Source organism: Rhinoderma darwinii, unplaced genomic scaffold (genome assembly GCF_050947455.1).
Source record: "Rhinoderma darwinii isolate aRhiDar2 unplaced genomic scaffold, aRhiDar2.hap1 Scaffold_791, whole genome shotgun sequence".
NCBI classification, from domain to species: domain Eukaryota; kingdom Metazoa; phylum Chordata; class Amphibia; order Anura; family Rhinodermatidae; genus Rhinoderma; species Rhinoderma darwinii.
Genome location: NW_027464355.1, coordinates 14,902 through 42,381, shown reverse-complemented (window position 1 = coordinate 42,381; position 27,480 = coordinate 14,902). Strand labels below are relative to the sequence as shown.

Genomic DNA, 27,480 nt, shown 5'->3' with positions numbered 1-27,480 from the left:
AATCTCGTATGAGGTTGGCCAATGGCTCAATAGCCAGCGCAAACAGGGAAGGCGATAGCGGGCACCCCTGTCGCGTTCCTCTGCATATTGGAAAAGCTCCCGACATAAATCCCCTAGAATTTATTTTTGCTGTAGGAAGACAATATAAGATCTTAAGAATAGACAAAAATCCCGTACCGAAGCCCATTCTCTCAAGGACATAAAACAAATAGTCCCAGGATAGCGAGTCAAAGGCTTTCTGGAGGTCAAGGCTTAATAACATACTTTGACGTCCGGAAGTGCCATCCCACCCCGAACGAACAGCTGAGATAATGTCCACAGCCCGTCTCGTCTGGTCTTCCGCCTGGCGGAGGGGTATAAATCCCGCCTGATCCTTATGTATATATGTGGCTAGGAATGAATTCAATCTAACCGCCAGAATTTTTGTCATAATCTTAAGATCCACATCAAGAAGGGATATCGGGCGATAGTTAGCCTGATCTGTATGATCCTTATGAGGCTTGGGGATAAGATGTATATAGGCTAGATTCGAAAAAGGGGGCAAATTGTTACCCTCCCGATAAGCATTGAACAATTCAACCATGTGCGGGGCCAGGACCTCCCTAAAGTGTTTGTAATAACCTGAGGAAAACCCATCTGGCCCCGGGGCTTTGTGAGCCTTCAGATTTTTAATAACATCCAATACCTCCTCCAATCTAAATTCAGCATCCAGTGTTTCTCTATCCCCTTGGGAAAGTTTAGTAGGGAATGTTTTTTCCAACAAGACCCTAGCCTTATTTTTATCAAACTGAGGTGGAGCTGAGTACAACGCTGAATAAAAATCCTGAAAGGCCTTTACAACTTTTGTGGGATTCTGTGATAAAGATCCATCCGCCAATCGCAGTTTCGGTGGTGTTGAGGTGTTAAATCGGGGCGTGAGGCGTCTAGAGAGTAATGTTCCCGGTTTATCCCCTTGTGTAAAAAACTTATGTTGTGACCAACGCAGACTTTTTTCCGCCCAACTTGTCAGACATAAATTTAATTCTGTTCTAGCTTCTGCTAATTTTGCTTTAATAACTGCTGAGGGGTCTGTTTTAAATTTCTTAGACAGGTCCGCAAAATTCCTCTCCTTTAACGCCAGAACCTCCTTCAACCGTTTCTTATTACGCGAGGCTATCTGGATGAATTTCCCCCTAATCACTGCTTTGTGAGCCGCCCAGTTGGACATAATTGAGGTGTCTGGTGCCTTATTAAGTAGAAAATATGTGTCCAATTCCCTTTGGATTTCTTTAACTATCTCCTGATCCGATAGTAATGACTCATTCAATCTCCAAGAGGAGATAGGCGGTCTCCCACATAAATCTGACAACCGAACCACAATCGGGTCATGATCAGACCAGGGTGTAGCTAAAATCCTAGCATCCGTGAGGTCTCAGTGTTCTGGATCCCTTACTCTTCTCCATCTAAATCTTTGGTCAAATTTACCTCTGGTCTTGATGTTACCTCCCTGTTATCTAGAGTGTCTAACAGTTATCTCCTCCTTCTCCTCCCACTTCCTTAAGATTAGCATGGAGAAAACGGAATCATCTTTTCCCCATTTCACTCAACCCCCTTACCAGAACTATCAAATCACAGTTAATGGCTCCACACATTTCCCCGTCTCACAGGTCCGCTGCATTGGGATAATCCTTAATTTCAAATAGCACAGCCAAGCGCTTACCACTTCTTGCTGCCTCAACCTCAAAAACTCTCTTGAAGTCAGTCTTTCCTCGAACAGACATAAATGCTAGTATATATGCCCTCATCATCTACTGTCTAGACTACTCCAACATCCTTCTCTGTGGCTTCCCATCTAAGACTATTGCACCTCTTCTACCCATTCTCAACTCAGCTGCAAGGGTAAATCTACCTTGTCCCCTCATTCCACCTCTGCGGTCACTGGCCACCCATTGCCTACTAAATTAAGTTATACATATTAAAAATGACATGCAAGGCTGTCAACAACCCGTCCCCTCCATACATCTCTGCCCTAATCTCCCAATACCTACCCACACCTAATCTCCGGTCCTCACAAGACCTTCTTTGTTCTCATTTTATCTGTTCCTCACATCATCATCTAGATTTCTCCCGTGCTTCCCCCACATTCTGACCTCTTTAGCCCAACTCATCAGATCTCTCCCACTATCCAAACCTTCACTAGTAACCTGAACATCCCCTCCTCAGAAAAGCTTACACCCTAAAATAACCGGCTGCCACTACTCCACCGGATGACCAGCTTCTACCCTCACCTACTGTCTCCTCTTGTAGTGTCTATGCGGGCAGGGTCTCTCCTATTGTAGAGTGCAGTCTATGTGGGCAAGGTCTCTCCTTCTCTTGTAGAATGTAGTTTATGTGGGCAGGGTCTCTCCTTCTCTTGTAGAGTGCAGTCTATGTGGGCAGGGTCTCTCCTTCTCTTGTAGAGTGCAGTCTATGTGGGCAGGATCTCTCCTTCTCTTGTAGAGTGCAGTCTACACGGGCAGGGTCTCTCCTTCTCTTGTAGAGTGCAGTCTACACGGGCAGGGTCTCTCCTTCTCTTGTAGAGTGTAGTCTACACGGGCAGGGTCTCTCCTTCTCTTGTAGAGTGTAGTCTACGAGGGCAGGGTCTCTCCTTCTCTTGTAGAGTGTAGTCTATGTGGGCAGGATCTCTCCTCTTGTAGAGTGCAGTCTACACGGGCAGGATCTCTCCTTCTCTTGTAGAGTGTAGTCTATGTGGGCAGGGTCTCTCCTTCTCTTGTAGAGTGTAGTCTACGCGGGCAGGGTCTCTCCTTCTCTTGTAGAGTGCAGTCTACGCGGGCAGGGTCTCTCCTCTTGTAAAGTGCAGTCTATGTGGGCAGGGTCTCTCCTTCTCTTGTAGAGTGCAGTCTACGCGGGCAAGGTCTCTCTCCTATTGTAGAGTACAGTCTACGCGGGTAGGGTCTCTCCTTCTCTTGTAGAGTGCAGTCTATGTGGGCAGGGTCTCTCCTTCTCTTGTAGAGTGCAGTCTACGCGGGCAGGGTCTCTCCTCTTGTAGAGGGCAGTATATGTGGGCAGGGTCTCTCCTTCTCTTGTAGAGTGCAGGCTACGCGGGCAGGGTCTCTCCTTCTCTTGTAGAGTGCAGTATATGTGGGCAGGGTCTCTCCTTCTCTTGTAGAGTGCAGTCTACGCGGGCAGCGTCTCTCCTTCTCTTGTAGAGTGCAGTCTATGTGGGCAGGGTCTCTCCTTCTCTTGTAGAGTGCAGTCTACACGGGCAGGGTCTCTCCTTCTCTTGTAGAGTGCAGTCTACACGGGCAGGGTCTCTCCTTCTCTTGTAGAGTGCAGTCTACGAGGGCAGGGTCTCTCTCCTTCTGGACCAGTCTGTCATTCATTAATATTTGTCTCTTCTTATGTACTTAACCCCTTGGACACGCAGCCAATTCAAATTTTTCCTCCCTCCTTCCAAAAGCCAGAACTTTTTTGTTTTTCCGTTGACATAGCCGTATGAGAACAGGTCTTGTGCTGGACGTGAAGTAATTTTAAAAGGGGTTTTACACGATCAGACAACGGATGACCTCCACTGGATAGGTCATCAGTATATGATGGTGGGGGTCCGACACCCGGACCCCGAACAGATCAGCTGCTCCGGCTGCCGGATGTTTTGAACGGTATGCAGCAGTTGGAGCCGGAAGCAAATGGCTCCGACCACTGCACAGCGGATGTTCTGCAGAACTAAAGGCTCTGCTCCTATTCACTTTAAGGCCTCATTTACACGAGCGTGTGCATTTTGCGCGCGCAAAAAATGCAGCGTTTTGCGTGCGCAAAAGGTACTTGACAGCTCCGTGTGTCATCCGTGTATGATGCGCGGCTGCGTGATTTTCGCGCAGCCGCCATCATAGAGATGAGGCTAGTCGACATCAGTCACTGTCCATGGTGCTGAAAGAGTTAACTGATCGTCAGTAACTCTTTCAGCACCCTCGACAGTGCATTCCGATCACCATATCGAGTAACCTGTTTAAAAAAAAAAAAAGAGGTTCGTACTTACCGAGAACTTCCCGGCCGTTGCCATGGTGACGCGTCCTTGGTGACGCGCCTCTCTTGACATCTGGCCCCACCTCCCTGGATGACGCGGCAGTCCATGTGACTGCTGCAGCCAGTGCTTGGCTTGTGATTGGCTGCAGCTGTCACTTGGACTGAATTGTCATCCCGGGAGGTCAGACTGGAGGAAGAAGCCGGGAGTTATCGGTAAGTCAGAACTTTTTTTTTTTTTTACACGTTCACGTATATTGGAATCGGAAGTCACTGTCCAGGGTGCTGAACCAGTTTAACTCTTTCAGCACCCTGAACAGTGACTGTCTCCTGCCGGGTTCGGTCAAAACGAGTTCGGCCGAACCCAGTAAAGTTCGGTTCGCTCATGTCTAAGACACTCCGTTCGGATGTTTGTAAACAGAAAAGCACGTGGTGCTTTTCTGTTTACATTCAGTTTGACAGCTCTTGCGCGAATCACGCAGTTCACACGGAAGTGCTTCCGTGCGACCTTCGTGGTTTTCACGCACCCATTGACTTCAATGGGTGCGTGATGCGCGAAAAACGCACAATTATAGAACATGTCGTGAGTTTTACGCAACGCACTCGCGCTGCGCAAAATTCACGCATCGTCTGCACTGCCCCATAGAGTAATATAGGTGCGTACGACACGCGTGAAAAGCACGCGCGTATATTACGCTCGTGTAAATGAGGCCTAACACTGCAGCACGACCGCTCTATTCCGTGACCGGAGCATCTGCTTTCAGCATGGACGTCTGGTGCCCGGAGGCAGCCGGAGGAGTTGAGCGGTGTGGGGTCCGGGTGTCAGACCCCCACAGATCATATAACGATGACCTATCTGGTGGAGGTCATCAGTTGTCCGATCGTGGAAAACCCCTTTATTGTCCCCTATAATGTGCTGGGAAAGAGGAAACAATTGTGGGCTGGAATAGAGGAAAACGCAGTGAATCCTATTGATTTTTAGGTTTCGTTTTTGCGGCGTTCACCATGCGGTGAAAATGACTTGTTACCTTTATTCTCCGGCTCAATACGATTACGACGACACAAAATTTATAGATTTATCTTCGACAAGGAAAGAAAAATTTGTTCAAAAAAGAAAACAGTTTTGCGTCGCCATTTTGTGAGACAGAACGTTTTATATTTCCGGTGATTGCGCGGTGTGAGGGGTTTATATTTCCGGTGATTGCGCGGTGTGAGGGGTTTTATATTTCAGGTGATTGCGCGGTGTGAGGGGTTTTATATTTCCGGTGATTGCGCGGTGTGAGGGGTTTATATTTCCGGTGATTGCGCGGTGTGAGGGGGTTTATATTTCCGGTGATTGCGCGGTGTGAGGGGTTTTATATTTCCGGTGATTGCGCGGTGTGAGAGGTTTTATATTTCCGGTGATTGCGCGGTGTGAGAGGTTTTATATTTCCGTTGACTGCGCTGTGTGAGGGGTTTTATATTTCTGGTGATTGCGCGGTGTGAGGGGTTTATATTTCCGGTGATTGCGCGGTGTGAGGGGGTTTATATTTCCGGTGATTACGCGGTGTGGGGGGTTTTATATTTCCGGTGATTGCGCGGTGTGAGGGGTTTTATATTTCCGGTGATTGCGCGGTATCAGGGGTTTATATTTCCGGTGATTGCGCGGTGTGAGGGGTTTTATATTTCCGGTGATTGCGCGGTGTGAGGGGGGTTTATATTTCCGGTGATTGCGCGGTGTGAGGGGGTTTATATTTCCGGTGATTGCGCGGTGTGAGGGGTTTTATATTTCCGGTGATTGCACGGTGTGAGGGGTTTTATATTTCCGTTGATTGCGCGGTGTGAGGGGTTTTATATTTCCGCTGATTAAGCGGTGTGAGGGGTTTTATATTTCCGGTGATTGCACGGTGTGAGGGGTTTTATATTTCCGTTGATTGCACGGTGTGAGGAGTTTTATATTTCTGGTGATTGCGCGGTGTGAGGGGTTTTATATTTCCGGTGATTGCGCGGTGTGGGGGAGGTTTATATTTCTGGTGTGAGGGGGTTTATATTTCCGGTGATTGCGCGGTGTGAGGGGTTTATATTTCCGGTGATTGCGCGGTGTGGGGGGTTAATTACATAGTTACATAGTTAGTACGGCTGAAAAAAGACACATGTCCATCAAGTTCAACCAAGGGAAGGGAAAAGGGAAGGAAAAATTTCTACACATAGGAGCTAATATTTTTTTGTTCTAGGAAATGATCTAACCCTTTTTTAAAGCCATCTACTGTCCCTGCTGTGACCAGCTCCTGCGGTAGACTATTCCATAGATTCACAGTTCTTACTGTAAAGAAGCCTTGTCGCCTCTGCAGCTTGAACCTTTTTTTCTCCAGACGGAGGGAGTGCCCCCTTGTTTTTTGAGGGGGTTTTACAAGGAACAGGATATCACCATATTTTTTGTATGTGCCATTAATATATTTATATAAGTTAATCATGTCCCCCCTTAGTCGTCTTTTTTCAAGGCTAAATAGGTTTAATTCTTTCAATCTTTCCTCATAACTTAAATTCTCCATGCCCCTTATTAGCTTCGTTGCTCTTCTTTGTATTTTTTCCAACTCCAGGGCATCCTTTCTATGAACTGGAGCCCAGAACTGAACTGCATATTCTAGATGAGGCCTCACTAATGCTTTGTAAAGTGGCATTATTACATCCCTGTCCCGCGAGTCCATGCCTCTTTTAATACACGACAATATCCTGCTGGCCTTTGAAGCAGCTGATTGACACTGCATGCTGTTATTGAGTTTATGATTTACAAGTACACCCAGATCCTTCTCAACAAGTGAATCCGCCAGTGTAGCTCCCCCTAGGACATATGATGCATGCAGGTTGTTGGTACCAAGATGCATAACTTTACATTTATCTACATTAAACTTCATTTGCCAAGTGGACGCCCAAACACTTAGTTTGTTTAAATCTGCCTGTAATTCATGAACATCTTCCATAGTCTGAACATTATTACATAGCTTGGTGTCATCTGCAAAAATAGAAATAGTGCTATTAATCCCATCCTCTATATCATTAATAAATAAGTTGAATAATAGTGGTCCCAGCACTGAACCCTGGGGTACACCACTTATTACTGGGGACCATTCAGAGAAGGAATCATTGACCACAACCCTCTGGATACGGTCCTTGAGCCAATTCTCAATCCAATTACAAACTATATTTTCTAAACCTATAGTCCTTAATTTACCCATTAGGCGTCTATGGGGGACAGTGTCAAATGCCTTTGCAAAGTCCAAAAACACTAAATCCACAGCGGCCCCTCTGTCTAGACTTCTGCTCACCTCTTCATAAAAACAGATTAGGTTAGTTTGACAACTTCTGTCCTTAGTAAAACCGTGCTGGCTGTCACTTATAATGCTATTTATTGTCACATAATCCTGTATATAGTCCCTCAATAGCCCCTCAAACATTTTCCCCACGATGGATGTTAAGCTTACTGGTCTATAATTACCCGGGGAAGACCTAGAGCCCTTTTTGAAAATAGGCACCACATTTGCCCTGCGCCAGTCCCTTGGCACTATACCAGTCACTAGAGATTCTCTGAATATTATGAAAAGGGGGACAGAAATAACTGAACTAAGCTCTTTAAGAATTCTAGGGTGTAACCCATCTGGTCCCGGAGCCTTGTGCACATTTATTTTATTTAATTTAGCTTGGACCATCTCTACATTCATCCAATTCAGTATATCAACTGATATATTAACAGCACTGGCACCGGCTACATCAGCTGCTCCCTCTTCTGTTGTATATACAGAGCTAAAGAACCCATTTAGTAACTCTGCCTTCTCTTGATCCCCTGTGATCAACTCCCCATTACCATTATCTAGGGGTCCTACATGTTCAGACCTTGGCTTTTTTGCATTTATATGCTTGAAGAATTTTTTAGGATTTGTTTTACTATCCTTGGCCACCTGCCTTTCATTTTGTATTTTTGCTAATTTTATTACATTTTTACAGATTTTATTAAGCTCTTTATATTTTACAAAGGCTACAGCTGTACCCTCAGATTTGTATTTTTTAAATGCCCTTTTTTTGTCATGTATTGCCCCTTTCAAAGAAGGTGTAAGCCATGTGGGGTTTAATTTGAGTCGTTTATACTTATTACCTGTAGGAATAAATTTTGCACTATAATAACTCAAAGTAGATTTGAAAATCTCCCATTTATCATTTGTTCCATTATTTGACATTAGTTCTTCCCAGTCTATATCCTGAATTGCAGCCCTCATCCTGGGGAAATTGGCTTTCTTAAAATTAAATGTTTTTGCCCTCCCAGCCTGCGTTTGTTTTTTACAGTATAGGTAAAATGTAACTATATTATGATCACTGTTACCGAGGTTTTCACGAACATTGACATTCCCAACAAGATCTGCATTATTAGAAATGACCAGATCCAACAGAGCTTCACCTCTAGTCGGGTCTTCCACAAACTGGCCCATAAAATTTTCCTGCAACAGGTTGAGGAAATGTCTCCCCTTTGCAGTTGAAGCCGAACCATGACACCAATTAATATCCCGGAAATTAAAATCTCCCATTATCACTACTAATATTTCGGGTGATTGCGCGGTGTGAGGGGTTTTAGATTTCCGGTGATTGCGCGGTGTGAGGGGTTTATATTTCCGGTGATTGCGCGGTGTGAGGGGGTTTATATTTCCGGTGATTGCGCGGTGTGAGGGGTTTATATTTCCGGTGATTGCGCGGTGTGAGGGGGTTTATATTTCCGGTGATTGCGCGGTGTGAGGGGGTTTATATTTCCGGTGATTGCGCGGTGTGAGGGGTTTTATATTTCCGGTGATTGCACGGTGTGAGGGGTTTTATATTTCCGTTGATTGCACGGTGTGAGGGGTTTATATTTCCGGTGATTGCGCGGTGTGAGGGGGTTTATATTTCCGGTGATTGCGCGGTGTGAGGGGTTTTATATTTCCGGTGATTTCGCGGTGTGAGGGGTTTTATATTTCCGGTGATTGGGCGGTGTGAGTGGTTTTATATTTCCGTTGATTGCGCGGTGTGGGGGGGGGGGTTTTAGATTTCCAGTGATTTCGCGGTGTGAGGGGTTTTATATTTCCGGTGATTGGGCGGTGTGAGGGGTTTTATATTTCCGGTGATTGCGCGGTGTGAGGGGTTTTATATTTCCGGTGATTGCGCGGTGTGAGGGGTTTTATATTTCCGTTGATTGCACGGTGTGAGGGGTTTATATTTCCGGTGATTGCGCGGTGTGAGGGGGTTTATATTTCCGGTGATTGCGCGGTGTGAGGGGTTTTATATTTCCGGTGATTTCGCGGTGTGAGGGGTTTTATATTTCCGGTGATTGGGCGGTGTGAGTGGTTTTATATTTCCGTTGATTGCGCGGTGTGGGGGGGGGGGGTTTTAGATTTCCAGTGATTTCGCGGTGTGAGGGGTTTTATATTTCCGGTGATTGGGCGGTGTGAGGGGTTTTATATTTCCGGTGATTGCGCGGTGTGAGGGGTTTTATATTTCCGGTGATTGCGCGGTGTGAGGGGTTTTATATTTCCGGTGATTGCGCGGTGTGAGGGGTTTTATATTTCCGGTGTGAGGGGGTTTATATTTCCGGTGATTGCGCGGTGTGAGGGGTTTATATTTCCGGTGATTGCGCGGTGTGGGGGGGGGGGGGGGAGTTATATTTCCGGTGATTGCGCGGTGTGGGGGGTTATATTTCCGGTGATTGCGCGGTGTGAGGGTTTTATATTTCCCGTGATTGCGCGGTGTGGGGGGTTTTATATTTCCGGTGATTGTGCGGTGTGAGGGGTTTTATATTTCCGGTGATTGCGCGGTGTGTGGGGTTTTATATTTCCGGTGATTGCGCGGTGAGAGAGGTTTTATATTTCCGGTGATTGCGCGGTGTGAGGGGTTTATATTTCCAGTGATTGCGCGGTGTGAGGGGTTTATATTTCCGGTGATTGTGCGGTGTGAGGGGTTTATATTTCCGGTGATTGCGCGGTGTGGGGTGGTTATATTTCCGGTGATTGCGCGGTGTGAGGGGTTTTATATTTCCGGTGATTGCGCGGTGTGAGGGGTTTTATATTTCCGGTGATTGCGCGGTGAGAGGGGTTTTATATTTCCGGTGATTGCGCGGTATGAGGGAATTATATTTCCGGTGATTGCGCGGTGTTAGAGGTTTATATTTCCGGTGATTGCGCGGTGTGAGGGGTTTATATTTCCGGTGATTGCGCGGTGTGAGGGGTTTTATATTTCCGGTGATTGCGCGGTGTGAGGGGTTTTATATTTCCGGTGATTGCGCGGTGTGAGGGGTTTTAGATTTCCGGTGATTGCGCGGTGTGAGGGGTTTATATTTCCGGTGATTGCGCGGTGTGGGGGGGTTTTATATTTCCGGTGATTGCGCGGTGTGAGGGGTTTATATTTCCGGTGATTGCGCGGTGTGAGGGGTTATATTTCCGGTGATTGCGCGGTGTGAGGGGTTTTATATTTCCGGTGATTGCGCGGTGTGAGGTGTTTATATTTCCAGTGATTGCGCGGTGTGAGGGGTTTTATATTTCCGGTGATTGCGCGGTGTGGGGGGTTGTATATTTCCGGTGATTGCGCGGTGTGAGGCGTTTTATATTTCCGGTGATTGCGCGGTGTGAGGGGTTTTATATTTCCGGTGATTGCGCGGTGTGAGGGGTTTTATATTTCCGGTGATTGCGCGGTGTGGGGGGTTTTATATTTCCGGTGATTGCGCGGTGTGAGGGGTTTATATTTCCGGTGATTGCGCGGTGTGTAATGTTTTATATTTCCGGTGATTGTGCGGTGTGGGGGGCTTATATTTCCGGTAATTGCGAGGTGTGAGGGGTTTATATTTCCTGTGATTGCGCGGTGTGAGGGGTTTTATATTTCCGGTGATTGCGCGGTGTGAGGTGTTTTTTATTTCCGGTGATTGCGCGGTGTGAGGGGTTTTATATTTCCGGTGATTGCACGGTGTGAGGGGTTTTATATTTCCGTTGATTGGGCGGTGTGAGGGGTTTTATATTTCCGCTGATTAAGCGGTGTTAGGGGTTTTATATTTCTGGTGTGAGGGGGTTTATATTTCCGGTGATTGCGCGGTGTGAGGGGTTTATATTTCCGGTGATTGCGCGGTGTGAGGGGTTTTATATTTCCGGTGATTGCGCAGTGTGAGGGGGTTTATATTTCGGGTGATTGCGCGGTGTGAGGGGTTTTAGATTTCCGGTGATTGCGCGGTGTGAGGGGTTTATATTTCCGGTGATTGCGCGGTGTGAGGGGGTTTATATTTTTGGTGATTGCGCGGTGTGAGGGGTTTTATAATTCCGGTGATTGCGCGGTGTGAGGGGTTTTAGGCCTCATGCACACGACCGTGTTTTTGCGTCCGCAATTCAACCGCAAATCCACGGGTAAATTGCGGACCCATTCATTTCTATGGGCCCATACACACTATCCGTGTTTTCACGGCTCTCCGCATGTCCGCACATCCGTGCCGCAGAAACTACGGACATGTCCTATTATGGGCCGCAAATGCGGTGCGGACATGCCAATAGAAGTCAATGGGCCCGTGGAAATTGCGGATACACCGCCGTGTGTCATCCGCAGTTTTGCGGATTTGCGGAAGTGTTGCTAGGCGACGACCGGGAATGAGTTCTGTCGTCATCATGTTTTACCTAGGCTTTTTATTTTTCATCCGCATTTTGCGGATTACATACGGATGAACTGCGGAGGACATACGGATGAACTGCGGATGACATTTCACGGAACACGGTCCTGGAATTTGCGGACCAGAAAAACACTACGGTCGTGTGCATGAGGCCTTATATTTCCGGTGATTGCGCGGTGTCAGGGGTTTTATATTTCCGGTGATTGCGCGGTGTGAGGGGTTTTATATTTCCGGTGTGAGGGGGTTTATATTTCCGGTGATTGCGCGGTGTGAGGGGTTTATATTCCCGGTGATTGCGCGGTGTGAGGGGTTTTATATTTCCGGTGATTGCGCAGTGTGAGGGGTTTTATATTTCCGGTGATTGCGCGGTGTGAGGGGTTTTATATTTCCGGTGTGAGGGGGTTCATATTTCCGGTGATTGCGCGGTGTGAGGGGTTTATATTTCCGGTGATTGCGCGGTGTGGGTTATATTTCCGGTGATTGCGCGGTGTGTGGAGGGTTATATTTCCGAAGATTGCGCTGTGTGAGGGGTTTATATTTCCCGTGATTGCGCATTGTGAGAGGTTTTATATTTCCGGTGATTGCGCGGTGTGGGGGGTTTTATATTTCCGGTGATTGCGTGGTGTGAGAGGTTTTATATTTCCGGTGATTGCGCGGTGTGAGGGGTATTATATTTCCGGTGATTGCGCGGTATGAGAGGTTTATATTTCCGGTGATTGTGCGGTGTGAGGGCTTTATATTTCCGGTGATTGCGCGGTGTGAGGGGTTTTATATTTCCGGTGATTGCGCGGTGTGGGGGGGTTTTATATTTCCGGTGATTGCGCGGTGTGAGGGGTTTTATATTTCCGGTGATTGCGCGGTGTGAGGGGTTTATATTTCCGGTGATTGCGTGGTGTGAGGGGTTTATATTTCCGGTGATTGCGCGGTGTGAGGGGGTTTATATTTCCGGTGATTGCGCGGTGTGAGGGGTTTTATATTTCCGGTGATTGCGCGGTGTGAGGGGTTTATATTTCCGGTGATTGCGCAGTGTGGGGGGGTTTTATATTTCCGGTAATTGCGCGGTGTGAGGGGTTTATATTTCCGGTGATTGCGCGGTGTGAGGGTTTTATATTTCCGGTGATTGCGCGGTGTGAGGGGTTTATATTTCCGGTGATTGCGCGGTGTGGGGGATTATATTTCCGGTGATTGCGTGGTGTGAGGGGTTTATATTTCCGGTGATTGCGCGGTGTGTGGGGTTTTATATTTCCGGTGATTGCGCGGTGTGAGGGTTTTATATTTCCGGTGATTGCGCGGTGTAAGGGGTTTATATTTACGGTGTGAGGGGGTTTATATTTCCGGTGATTGCGCGGTGTGAGGGGTTTGTATTTCCGGTGATTGCGCGGTGTGAGGGGTTTTATATTTCCGGTGATTGCGCGGTGTGAGGGGTTTATATTTCCGGTGATTGCGCGGTGTGAGGGGGTTTATATTTTTGGTGATTGCGCGGTGTGAGGGGGTTTTATATTTCCGGTGATTGCGCGGTGTCAGGGGTTTTATATTTCCGGTGATTGCGCGGTGTGAGGGGTTTTATATTTCCGGTGTGAGGGGGTTTATATTTCCGGTGATTGCGCGGTGTGAGGGGTTTATATTCCCGGTGATTGCGCGGTGTGAGGGGTTTTATATTTCCGGTGATTGCGCGGTGTGAGGGGTTTTATATTTCCGGTGATTGCGCGGTGTGAGGGGTTTTATATTTCCGGTGTGAGGGGGTTCATATTTCCGGTGATTGCGCGGTGTGAGGGGTTTATATTTCCGGTGATTGCGCGGTGTGTGGAGGGTTATATTTCCGAAGATTGCGCGGTGTGAGGGGTTTATATTTCCCGTGATTGCGCGGTGGGAGAGGTTTTATATTTCCCGTGATTGCGCGGTGTGAGGGGTTTTATATTTCCGGTCATTGCGCGGTGTGGGGGGTTTTATATTTCCGGTGATTGCGTGGTGTGAGAGGTTTTATATTTCCGGTGATTGCGCGGTGTGAGGGGTTTTATATTTCCGGTGATTGTGCGGTGTGAGGGGTTTATATTTCCGGTGATTGCGCGGTGTGAGGGGTTTTATATTTCCGGTGATTGCGCGGTGTGGGGGGGTTTTATATTTCCGGTGATTGCGCGGTGTGAGGGATTTTATATTTCCGGTGATTGCGCGGTGTGAGGGGTTTTATATTTCCGGTGATTGCGCGGTGTGGGGGGTTTATATTTCCGGTGATTGCGCGGTGTGAGGGGTTTATATTTCCGGTGATTGCGCGGTGTGGGGGATTATATTTCCGGTGATTGCGTGGTGTGAGGGGGTTTATATTTCCGGTGATTGCGCGGTGTGTGGGGTTTTATATTTCCGGTGATTGCGCGGTGTGAGGGTTTTATATTTCCGGTGATTGCGCGGTGTGAGGGGCTTATATTTCCGGTGTGAGGGGGTTTATATTTCCGGTGATTGCGTGGTGTGAGGGGTTTATATTTCCGGTGATTGCGCGGTGTGAGGGGGTTTATATTTCCGGTGATTGCGCGGTGTGAGGGGGTTTATATTTCCGGTGATTGCGCGGTGTGAGGGTTTTATATTTCCGGTGATTGCGCGGTGTGAGGGGCTTATATTTCCGGTGTGAGGGGGTTTATATTTCCGGTGATTGCGCGGTGTGAGGGGTTTATATTTCCGGTGATTGCGCGGTGTGAGGGTTTTATATTTCCGGTGTGAGGGGGTTTATATTTCCGGTGATTGCGTGGTGTGAGGGGTTTATATTTCCGGTGATTGCGCGGTGTGAGGGGGTTTATATTTCCGGTGATTGCGCGGTGTGAGGGGGTTTATATTTCCGGTGATTGCGCGGTGTGAGGGGTTTATATTTCCGGTGATTGCGCGGTGTGGGGGGGTTTTATATTTCCGGTGATTGCGCGGTGTGAGGGGTTTTATATTTCCGGTGATTGCGCGGTGTGGGGGGTTTATATTTCCGGTGATTGCGCGGTGTGAGGGGTTTATATTTCCGGTGATTGCGCGGTGTGGGGGATTATATTTCCGGTGATTGCGTGGTGTGAGGGGGTTTATATTTCCGGTGATTGCGCGGTGTGTGGGGTTTTATATTTCCGGTGATTGCGCGGTGTGAGGGTTTTATATTTCCGGTGATTGCGCGGTGTGAGGGGCTTATATTTCCGGTGTGAGGGGGTTTATATTTCCGGTGATTGCGCGGTGTGAGGGGTTTGTATTTCCGGCGATTGCGCGGTGTGAGGGGTTTTATATTTCCGGTGATTGCGCGGTGTGGGGGGTTCATATTTCCGGTGATGGTGTGGGGTGGGGGGTTTATATTTCCGCTGATTTCGCGGTGTGAGGGGTTTTATATTTCCGGTGATTGCGCGGTGTGGGGGGTTTTATATTTCCGGTGATTGTGCGGTGTGGGGGGGTTTATATTTCCGGTGATTGCGCGGTGTGAGGTGTTTTATATTTCCGGTGATTGCGCGGTGTGAGGGGTTTTATATTTCCGGTGATTGCACGGTGTGAGGGGGTTTATATTTTTGGTGATTGCGCGGTGTCAGGGGTTTTATATTTCCGGTGATTGCGCGGTGTGAGGGGTTTTATATTTCCGGTGTGAGGGGGTTTATATTTCCGGTGATTGCGCGGTGTGAGGGGTTTATATTCCCGGTGATTGCGCGGTGTGAGGGGTTTTATATTTCCGGTGATTGCGCGGTGTGAGGGGTTTTATATTTCCGGTGATTGCGCGGTGTGAGGGGTTTTATATTTCCGGTGTGAGGGGGTTCATATCTCCGGTGATTGCGCGGTGTGAGGGGTTTATATTTCCGGTGATTGCGCGGTGTGGGGGGGGTTATATTTCCGGTGATTGCGCGGTGTGAGGGGGGGTTATATTTCCGAAGATTGCGCGGTGTGAGGGGTTTATATTTCCCGTGATTGCGCGGTGTGAGAGGTTTTATATTTCCCGTGATTGCGCGGTGTGAGGGGTTTTATATTTCCGGTGATTGCGCGGTGTGAGGGGTTTATATTTCCGGTGATTGCGCGGTGTGGGGGGTTTTATATTACCGGTGATTGCGCGGTGTGAGAGGTTTTATATTTCCGGTGATTGCGCGGTGTGAGGGGTTTGATATTTCCGGTGATTGCGCGGTGTGGGGGGTTTTATATTTCCGGTGATTGCGCGGTGTGAGGGGTTTATATTTCCGGTGATTGCGCGGTGTGAGGGGTTTATATTTCCGGTGATTGCGCGGTGTGGGGGGGTTATATTTCCGGTGATTGCGCGGTGTGAGGGGTTTTATATTTCCGGTGATTGCGCGGTGTGAGGGGTTTTATATTTCCGGTGATTGCGCGGTATGAGGGGATTATATTTCCGGTGATTGCGCGGTGTGAGAGGTTTATATTTCCGGTGATTGCGCGGTGTGAGGGGTTTATATTTCCAGTGATTGCGCGGTGTGAGGGGTTTATATTTCCGGTGATTGCGCGGTGTGAGGGGGTTTATATTTCCGGTGATTGCGCGGTGTGAGGGGTTTATATTTCCGGTGATTGCGCGGTGTGAGGGGGTTTATATTTCCGGTGATTGCGCGGTGTGAGGGGTTTTATATTTCCGGTGATTGCGCGGTGTGGGGGGTTCATATTTCCGGTGATTGCGCGGTGTGGGGCGGGGGGTTTATATTTCCGCTGATTTCGCGGTGTGAGGGGTTTTATATTTCCGGTGATTGCGCGGTGTGGGGGGTTTTATATTTCCGGTGATTGCGCGGTGTGAGGGGTTTATATTTCCGGTGATTGCGCGGTGTGTAATATTTTATATTTCCGGTGATTGTGCGGTGTGGGGGGCTTATATTTCCGGTAATTGCGAGGTGTGAGGGGTTTATATTTCCTGTGATTGCGCGGTGTGAGGGGTTTTATATTTCCGGTGATTGCGCGGTGTGAGGGGTTTATTTTTCCGGTGATTGCGCGGTGTGAGGGGTTTTATATTTCCGGTGATTGCGCGGTGTGAGGTGTTTTTTATTTCCGGTGATTGCGCGGTGTGAGGGGTTTATATTTCCGGTGATTGCGCGGTGTGAGGGGTTTTATATTTCCGGTGATTGCGCGGTGTGAGGGGTTTTATATTTCCGGTGTGAGGGGGTTTATATTTCCGGTGATTGCGCGGTGTGAGGGGTTTATATTCCCGGTGATTGCGCGGTGTGAGGGGTTTTATATTTCCGGTGATTGCGCGGTGTGAGGGGTTTTATATTTCCGGTGATTGCGCGGTGTGAGGGGTTTTATATTTCCGGTGTGAGGGGGTTTATATTTCCGGTGATTGCGCGGTGTGAGGGGTTTATATTTCCGGTGATTGCGCGGTGTGGGGGGGGGGGGTTATATTTCCGGTGATTGCGCGGTGTGGGGGGGGTTATATTTCCGAAGATTGCGCGGTGTGAGGGGTTTATATTTCCCGTGATTGCGCGGTGTGAGAGGTTTTATATTTCCCGTGATTGCGCGGTGTGAGGGGTTTATATTTCCGGTGATTGCGCGGTGTGAGGGGTTTATATTTCCGGTGATTGCGCGGTGTGAGGGGTTTATATTTCCGGTGATTGCGCGGTGTGAGGGGTTTATATTTCCGGTGATTGCGCGGTGTGAGGGGTTTATATTTCCGGTGATTGCGCGGTGTGAGGGTTTTATATTTCCGGTGATTGCGCGGTGTGGGGGGTTTATATTTCCGGTGATTGCGCGGTGTGAGGGGTTTATATTTCCGGTGATTGCGCGGTGTGGGGGATTATATTTCCGGTGATTGCGTGGTGTGAGGGGGTTTATATTTCCGGTGATTGCGCGGTGTGTGGGGTTTTATATTTCCGGTGATTGCGCGGTGTGAGGGTTTTATATTTCCGGTGATTGCGCGGTGTGAGGGGTTTATATTTCCGGTGTGAGAGGGTTTATATTTCCGGTGATTGCGCGGTGTGAGGGGTTTGTATTTCCGGCGATTGCGCGGTGTGAGGGGTTTTATATTTCCGGTGATTGCGCGGTGTGAGGCGGGGGGTTTATATTTCCGCTGATTTCGCGGTGTGAGGGGTTTTATATTTCCGGTGATTGCGCGGTGTGGGGGGTTTTATATTTCCGGTGATTGCGCGGTGTGAGGGGTTTATATTTCCGGTGATTGCGCGGTGTGTAATGTTTTATATTTCCGGTGATTGTGCGGTGTGGGGGGCTTATATTTCCGGTAATTGCGAGGTGTGAGGGGTTTATATTTCCTGTGATTGCGCGGTGTGAGGGGTTTTATATTTCCGGTGATTGCGCGGTGTGAGGGGTTTATTTTTCCGGTGATTGCGCGGTGTGAGGGGTTTTATATTTCCGGTGATTGCGCGGTGTGAGGTGTTTTTTATTTCCGGTGATTGCGCGGTGTGAGGGGTTTTATATTTCCGGTGATTGCACGGTGTGAGGGGGTTTATATTTTTGGTGATGGCGCGGTGTCAGGGGTTTTATATTTCCGGAGATTGCGCGGTGTGAGGGGTTTTATATTTCCGGTGTGAGGGGGTTTATATTTCCGGTGATTGCGCGGTGTGAGGGGTTTATATTCCCGGTGATTGCGCGGTGTGAGGGGTTTTATATTTCCGGTGATTGCGCGGTGTGAGGGGTTTTATATTTCCGGTGATTGCGCGGTGTGAGGGGTTTTATATTTCCGGTGTGAGGGGGTTCATATTTCCGGTGATTGCGCGGTGTGAGGGGTTTATATTTCCGGTGATTGCGCGGTGTGGGGGGGGGTTATATTTCCGGTGATTGCGCGGTGTGGGGGGGGTTATATTTCCGAAGATTGCGCGGTGTGAGGGGTTTATATTTTCCGTGATTGCGCGGTGTGAGAGGTTTTATATTTCCCGTGATTGCGCGGTGTGAGGGGTTTTATATTTCCGGTGATTGCGCGGTGTGGGGGGTTTTATATTTCCGGTGATTGCGCGGTGTGAGAGGTTTTATATTTCCGGTGATTGCGCGGTGTGAGGGGTTTATATTTCCGGTGATTGCGCGGTGTGAGGGGTTTATATTTCCGGTGATTGCGCGGTGTGAGGGGTTTATATTTCCGGTGATTGCGCGGTGTGAGGGGTTTATATTTCCGGTGATTGCGCGGTGTGAGGGGTTTTATATTTCCGGTGATTGCGCGGTGTGAGGGGTTTTATATTTCCGGTGATTGCGCGGTATGAGGGGATTATATTTCCGGTGATTGCGCGGTGTGAGAGGTTTATATTTCCGGTGATTGCGCGGTGTGAGGGGTTTTATATTTCCGGTGATTGCGCGGTGTGGGGGGGTTTTATATTTCCGGTGATTGCGCGGTGTGAGGGGTTTTATATTTCCGGTGATTGCGCGGTGTGAGGGGTTTATATTTCCGGTGATTGCGAGGTGTGAGGGGTTTATATTTCCGGTGATTGCGCGGTGTGAGGGGTTTATATTTCCGGTGATTGCGCGGTGTGGGGGGGTTTTATATTTCCGGTGATTGCGCGGTGTGAGGGGTTTATATTTCCGGTGATTGCGCGGTGTGGGGGGTTTATATTTCCGGTGATTGCGCGGTGTGAGGGGTTTATATTTCCGGTGATTGCGCGGTGTGGGGGATTATATTTCCGGTGATTGCGTGGTGTGAGGGGTGTATATTTCTGGAGATTACACACCACTTCTCTCAAAGGCTATCATGGTGCACAGCAAGACGGCAATGGAGGATGGAATGGAGGTCTAGTAGTCTCTTATAAATGGTGGATCCTGTGTTATCTATATATAGGGGTTACCTGTCAGTGTAATCCTGCCTGCGATGATAAAGTGATGACTGCTGAGAAGTGATCTCTAAAGAACAGGAAGGATCAGTCTCTTATAAATGGTGGATCCTGTGTTATCTATATATAGGGGTTACCTGTCAGTGTAATCCTGCCTGCGATGATAAAGTGATGACTGCTGAGAAGTGATCTCTAAAGAACAGGAAGGATCAGTCTCTTATAAATGGTGGATCCTGTGTTATCTATATATAGGGGTTACCTGTCAGTGTAATCCTGCCTGAGATGATAATGAGGCGAGTGCTGAGAAGCGATTTCTACAATAGGGTTGTCACAATACCAGAATTTGGACTTCGATACCGATACTTCGTGTAGAATTACAATTTGAGATACCAAAACGATACTTTGCTAACAATAATAATAAATAAAAAAAACGCCCAAAAATAAAAAGTCCTTCCACTTTCTGATTTGAGCCTCATGGTCTTATGAATTTTGAACCTCCATTAATAGTAATTAATCCCATTATGTAGCTCACAGTCATAATGGGCAACATTGAGTTAATGTGTGAGAGAAGGTGTATGGGCAGCACAGTAGAACAAAAACCTCCAGGGCATAAGGGTGCCGGCCTCCAGGGATCCGACTTGTAAATCCCCAATGGTATACAAATGTAAGGAGAAAGAGGCAGCCTAGAGTGCTGCCTCTTTCTCCTTACATGAGTTAATGTGTGAGGTACATGATGGGATTAATTACTACTAATATGAGGCACGTCGAGGTTCAAAATTCATAAGACTCTGTGCCTCACATTAATAATTCCCCCCTTCATTTTCCGCACATAACGGCAACATTGGGGTTAAAAATGTTTTCCTCTTTATGTAATCCTGCCTGTGATGATAGTGAGATGACTGCTGAGAAGTGATCTCTACAGAACTGCAAGTGTCAGTCTATTGTGAATGGTGTATCCTGTGCAGGGCCGATCTTAGGGGTGCGCGAGCACACAGGGCGCTGCCCCCTCCAAGCATGTAGGGGGCGCCACTGGGCTCTGCCTCTACTCTGTGCTCTTCTCTTAGTTACACACACGGAGTAAATAGAGCCGAGGAGCAAGAGAAAAGGAGGAAGCTCCGCCCACAGCCTGTCCTGCAAGAAACCTGTGATCCTGTCAGCAAGGAGAGATGGTGAGAATCTATGTGTCTCTGTGTGTGTGTATACAGTATGTGTATATGTTACAGTGTGTGTGTGTGTGTGTGTGTGTGTGTGTGTGTATATACAGTATGTGTATATGTTACAGTGTGTGTGTGTGTGTGTGTCTCTGTGTGTGTGTATACAGTATGTGTATATGTTACAGTGTGTGTGTGTGTGTGTGTGTGTGTGTGTGTGTGTGTGTGTCTCTGTATACAGTATGTGTATATGTTACAGTGTGTGTGTGTGTGTGTGTGTGTGTATATGTTACAGTGTGTGTGTGTGTGTATGTGTGTGTGTGTATACAGTATGTGTATATGTTACAGTGTGTGTGTGTGTGTGTGTGTGTGTGTGTGTGTATGTGTGTGTGTGTGTATACAGTATGTGTATATGTTACAGTGTGTGTGCATGTGTGTGCGTGCGCCTGTATGTGTTTATGTCTCTTTGTAAAAGTGTGTGTTTAATATTAAAGTAGAACAGATAAAATGAAGATATCTGTGCTGCCACCTATATACCCTGCAGCCCCCTATATACCCTGCTGCCCCTTATATACTCTGCTGCCCCTATATACCCTGCTTCCCCTTATATAACCTGCTTACCCTTATATAACCTGCTTCCCCTTGTATACTCAGCTGCCCCTTATATATATGCCTCTGTGTGTACAGATAATGTAGTGGATGTTATCACTGTATTATCTGTTGTGTTACATAGGACTGCATGCGAAATCTGCTACATTATCTGTACTGGGTATATATGGGTCTGTTTGTGAATGTGTCTTTGTGCTTGTATCTTTGTGCCTTTTATGTATTTGTATATGTTCCGGTCTGTGTATGTGTGTGTGTCTGTACGTCTACATATTTACCTGTATGTATATATTCCAGATGTGTGTATGTATAATTGCCTGTATGTCTAAATATCTGTCTCTATGTATGCACAGTATATATGTTCCAGTATGTGCGTGTCTATATATGTGGTTCATATTTGGTTTGTGTAGAGGGCAGCAACAGGGAGTCCCGCACAGGGCGCCATCCAACCTAAGACCAGTCCTGATCATGTGATATCTATATATAGGTGTTACCTGTCAGTGTAATCCTGCATGTAATGTTAATGAGATGTATGCTGAGAATTGATCTCTACAGAACAGGAAGGATCAGTCTACTATAAGACTCAGTGGCCAGAGGGAAAAATGCAAGATTTTAGGATTATTTTTAAATAAAGATTACTTTAAAAAAAAAGAAATCGTAAAAATATTTTTAACATAAAAACTTTAAACAATAGGTCATTTTCTGATGACACACGCCCTATAAGTGGTTAAACGGAGTTTCCTCAGATCCCGGCTGTTAATCGCAGCTGGTGCCTCCAAAATCTGACACTAAGCCTAGTGCATGACCGGATCCATAGAACACCTTGTAGAGAACTTCTATGTGCAGTCACAGCTCCCTCAGGTCCTGCACTATGTATAACACATTGTCTGACGTGTTACTGTAATGTAGAACTAAGGAGGAACCCCACCTTAACAAACCTCCCAATTCACTTTCTAAATTCATTATTACTGACCTCTGGTAACACCTCCTGGAATTTCCTCCTCCACTTCACTCTTACACCGTTGATCGCCCCTCACCCGCTCTTCTTCTTCATCCTCCACTTTAATATCAGTCAGATCTTCCCCCTGATTTCACACATGTAACAATTCAGTACAATACAGCAGAGAGTGCGAAGAATCTAACAGATCAACATAAGAAACCACCAAAATCTATGTCCACATCTATGACCGGAGGACCAAAAAGCTCCGCACCCCCCTATATAGATCTGGTATACGGCTCAGCTTCATCTACCTGATGATTCTCTGGGACATTGTGATTTTCCTCTGGACAGTCCTGGGAATACAGAGGACTGGGACATCTCTCTGGTGGATTTCTCCTACTGGATCCATCTGTAGGAAACACACAGGGACTGAATACATGACTACTGTATATCTGTCTATAGATCAGACACTTCTCTCTACACTTCTATGTTTATGATCAGAGCCGGAATTACAATGTTGAGGTCCTCACTACCGGTGTCGAGGTCCCTGCACCTTGTAAGCCGCAGGCCTAAAGGAGACTGTGGACTACCAGAGCGAACGGCGGGACACCAACAGCTCCCTGCTCCCCCATAGTATTTACCTGTATCTGCCTTCTGTGGACGCGGATACACATGAAAGTGGCGGGACACAGGGGCCTCTATTTTGAGAGTGCCCTGCAACCCAAAAAATTGTCAGTGTGTCAAATGCTTATTAGCCTCTTACAGGCTGTGTACACCTTTATAGACAATATTTTCTACACGCTTTTATTAACCCCTCCATACGGCAATATTCTTTCAAACCGCTGATGCCCCGGGCAGTTGTCATATAAATAAACATTGGCAGAATGGAAAGGGGTTTAATGTGTGCAGCACTGCACTTTCCTGTCCGCCGGCTCTCTCCACAAGTGCCGGCACATCTCCCCCTTAGTTTAATCAAACTTACATGCCAAACCCCTGCAGATAGCACCTCAGCACCTGTAGATAGCGCCACTGAAGCTCCCACTAGGAGCAGAATGCTTTGCCAGAGCGTTGCCGTCAACTTGGCTGGGAATTGTGATCCTAGAGGGAGCCCCTGACGTCTCTGTCCATATATGGACAGTCACGACAGGGACTCCTCTGGGAGTGGAATCCATGGCCTATTTTTGACCTGTTTAAGACAGATCCATTGCTCAAATCTGACGTGTCACTTTAAGGGTATGTGCACACGGGGCTGATAAGATGTAGATTTTCTGTTCTCCACATAGAGGTGGGACCCCCATATATCAGACATTTATAGCATATCTCTCAGATGAGAAGAGTAAAATGAAGACATTCCCCCCCCCCCCAGACAATGAAGACCTGACTCCTGACAACCTGACACATGGCGGATACTGGGGAGACATTGCTGACATCGCACAAGACGTGGTGCACACTATGCAGTCAGTGTTTTGATATGAACTGTGAGGTTCTGCAGCAGCTGAGGTGACATTATATATAAAGGAAACATGCAGTGTGATCTCTTATCATCATGTTATAGCGCAGGTGGAGCGGAGCAGAGTGATACATTGTTTTGTGGGATAAGATTCAGTATAAACTTGTATTTTACTCATTTAACCCCTTCCTGAACAGGACATTTACCGACATAGGGAACACCTGACACCCTGGGCTGGAAACCTGCAAAGGCTGGAAACCTAAGAGAACTGTGATTAAGGCCATTTATATACTTAGATTCTGTGGTCAGCAGCGACTGCAGAAACTAAGCTGTAAGAAAGACGGGGGTCCTCCCTGACAGCTCATCGTCCCCACGTGACACGATGGATGGTTGTCATGGCAGCATGGGGGGCAATGAAGGTCCGCCATCTTTCTGCTCCTATAAACCCCTTAATATTAATCACGATATATTGCGATACATTAGTATTACAGTGATTTGTACCGGAGATCTAATCATCACTAGTTCAAGTCCCCCAGAACAGGAATACATTTTTTTAGAAAAAACAGTAAAATAAAAAAACACTAGCAGCTCTAAAAATATAAATAAAAAATATTATAAAATGATCAAAAACTGCAGCTCGTCCCACAAAAAATAAGCCCTCACTCCGCTACATCCACAGAAAAATAAAAAAAAGGTTCTGGTTCTGATTATACATAGTTGTCAACTTTTTACATTTCTTTCCAAGGACAATTAGGGTGTGGCTTCTTTGGGGGGTGTCTTATGGGGCGTGGTTTATCTCATGGGTGTGGCTAATGGGGCATGGTTTTCTTCCCAGAATTTCTGCATCCAAATAAACAAACAAAACCGTCTGCACTAGTTTGGCTGACAACCACTATGGTGGCCGGTATCTCTCTGGTTATCTGGTTTTTAAAGGCAGGTGATGTCTCACTTTATCACTAGGGCGAGGTGATATGTGCTGACCACTACTGGCAGCGTAAATACCAGCGCAGATAGCGTCACACTGTAGATGGTGTGCTCCTTGTAGATGGTGCTCCACACTGCCCCCTGTAGATAATGCCACATACAGCCCCCCAGTAGATAGGGACACACAGCCCCCCTTGATAGGGCCACACACAGCCCCCCTGTAGATAGCGCCACACACAGCCCCCGTGTAGATAGCGCCACACTCAGTGCCCCTTGTAGATGGCACTCCACACTGCCCCCTGCAGATAGCGCCACACACAGCCCCCTGTAGATCGCGCCACAAACAGCCCCCTTGTAGAGAGAGCCACACACAGCCCCCTTGTAGAAAGCACCATACCCCCTTGTAGATTGCGCCACACACAGCCCTCCTGTAGATTGCGCCGCACACAGCCCCCCTGTAGATTGCGCCGCACACAGCCCTCCTGTAGATTGCGCCGCACACAGCCCTCCAGTAGATTGCGCCACATACAGCCCTCCAGTAGATTGCGCCACACACAGCCCCCTTGTAGAGAGAGCCACACACGTCACCTTGTGGATAATGCCACACACATCCCCTTGTAGATAATGCCACAAACCCCCCTTGTAGAGAACGCCACAAACCCCCCTTGTAGATAGTGCCACAAACATCCCCTTGAAGAGAACGCCACAAACCCCCCTTGTACATAGTGCCACAAAGGGACGGCCAGAATGGTGTGCCATTGCACTGGGTGCATCACTCCAGCAGGTGGAAGGGGGCGCTGCGCTGGCTACCTTTCCCCTGCTCGTTTCAGAAGCGCCCGGGCCCGGCGACTCAGCATCCGCCTTTCCGCCCGTAGCAGCAATAGCGGCTACATCGGGCATGGGGACGCCCATGCTGCCAGTCGGGATGGGCCCCCCATGGCCGGCGGCACTGCTAGCAGCTGCTACAGCTGTAGCAAAGCCACATTCAATAGTGTCTGCGTCATTAGTACACAGGTACTATTGAATACTATAGCAAAGCAGGAAGGTATCTCCCAGCTCTGCTATCTGCTAGCGCCACTGTGTGGCTGGGGATTCCGCTCCTGGATTGAGCGCTTGATGTCTCTGTCCATATATGGACAGTGACAACTCCTGAAGCGGAATCCCCGTCCACAGCGTTGCTGATGCGGTGACCGGGGATTCCACTTCAGTAGAGGCCCTTGACGTCACTGTCCATAAATAGACGGTCATCAAGCGCTCCGTCCAGGAGCGGAATCTCCGGCCACAGGGGGATTCCGCTCTTTCAGGGAGCTACAGTAGCGCTATGTACAGGAAGGGGGGGGGGTTCTATCATCTACAAGGGGGCTCTGTGGCACTACAATGGGGCTGTGTGGCACTATCTACAGGAGAATCTGTGAGTGGTGGGCTGATGGTCATTTAAGTGAGAGTGGCGGGCTGATGGTCATTTTACTGTGAGTGGGGGGCTAATGGTCATTTTACTGTGAGTGGGGGGCTGATGGTCTTCAAGTGGTTTTCACCTCTGACCTCCAATTAAAGTTAATAGGAGGCAGAAAATACCTGTGGCGTTCGTTTGGAGCTTTTTTTGCCTACGTCTTTTCCGTTAGCTTCAACGGCTTAAAGAATCACGCAAAAAAAAAAAAAAATAAAGTCAAACAACGCTGTCAATTCAAAATCTGCCTTAAAATTCCTGAAGGAATTTAGAGGAAGATATTTTCTGCTTTACAAAAAACGCTGTGTGAACATATTCTAAGTGTAGTGCTTGTTTTTAGCTGTTTTCGGTCTTTCTCAAAACAATTTTTGGTAGGGGTGCCCTGAGGAAATTTTATTTTTCCAGTGGTGCCTCGAGTCCGAAAAGGTTGGGAAACTCTGCACTAGGCTACAGGATCACGCCGGCCTACGCAAGGATCCCGTCGCGGAGCAGCTCAGTTCGTCTTGGGAACGGGGCCTAGAGGATTACAATTTTTTGGTGTTTGGGGCACTGTCTACAAGGAGCAGGTGGGGGTGCGGGAGTATGGTACTGTCTACATGGGGAGGTGGGGGGGGCTGTATGGCACTGTCTACAAGGGGGAGGTGAAGGGCTGTATGGCACTGCCTACAAGGGGGAGGTGGGGGGCTATATGGCATGATCTACAAGGGGGAGTTGCGGCTCTGTATGGCGCTGTCTACATGGGGGAGGTGGGGGGGGTTGTATGCCACGATCTACAAGGGGGAGGTGGGGGAATGAACAGCACTGTCTACAAGGGGGAGGTGGTGGGCTGTATGACACTGTCTACAAGGAGGGGTGGGGTATTATGGCACAGTCTACAGGGAGGCTGTATGGCACAGTCTACAGGGGGCACTATCTACAAGGGGGGCTGTGTGTGTGCCAGCCAGGGGAGGGGGGCATTATACTGTGTGAAGGCCACTAAGCGGACATTATTCTGTGTAAGGGCACTACAGGGGGAAATATACTGTGTATGGCACTTAGGGCGCAAAACACTGTGTGGGCAAAATTAGAGGATAAAATACTGTGTCCTTAAAGGGGTAATAATATATGATATTATTAAATATTATTATTATTTTTGGGGCGTGGCCAGCAAGCAGCATGGATAGTCGTATCTGAGCTGAGCTCCCGGGGACCGTAACCTCTCCTGCTGATTATCCTGTCATCCTGGCTGGTAAATCTTTTTACTGGGACCAGACAAACTCTGGGCATACCTCTCCCCCTCGCAGGCTACCCGGGGACATTCTTCGGTGACTTCGTCGGCCCTGCGGACGGAAACAGTGCACGACGGCCTGGTGTTCTGCTGCAGCCTGCACTCGACGCACTTCCACTTGATATTAACCCAGCCTAGGAGACAACGAAGGACTTGCATCCACTTGCATCGGAGGTACACTGTTTATGCCTGACATCTCTTGCTTCTCCCAGGTGTCTTTTGGTCCTCTCTGTCAGACTCCGTGGTCCTGGTTGCATGGGCTTCTGTTCCTCGTGGCGGCTGGTGGTTAATGGCGGCCTGTCTGTGTCTGCAAGGCACGCATGATGAAACATTCTTTCTCTGTCTCCCCTGACA

The 27,480-nt window shown here is 47.9% G+C and overlaps 1 protein-coding gene across 5 annotated transcripts in view; it reads right to left on the bottom strand.

The window, feature by feature from the left end:
• LOC142731459 (uncharacterized) overlaps positions 1–27,480 on the bottom strand; it is a 61,615-nt gene that overhangs the window by 27,074 nt on the left and 7,061 nt on the right. For 4 of the 5 annotated variants that reach the window (XM_075849395.1, XM_075849396.1, XM_075849392.1 and 1 more), the window contains exons 2-3: positions 22,350–22,447; positions 22,072–22,183 (exon numbers count right to left, since the gene is read on the bottom strand). The gene's annotated coding sequence lies outside the window, so the exon portion shown is untranslated. The remainder of the gene's footprint in view (positions 1–22,071; positions 22,184–22,349; positions 22,448–27,480) is intronic. The other variant, XM_075849393.1, reaches the window with a different exon arrangement.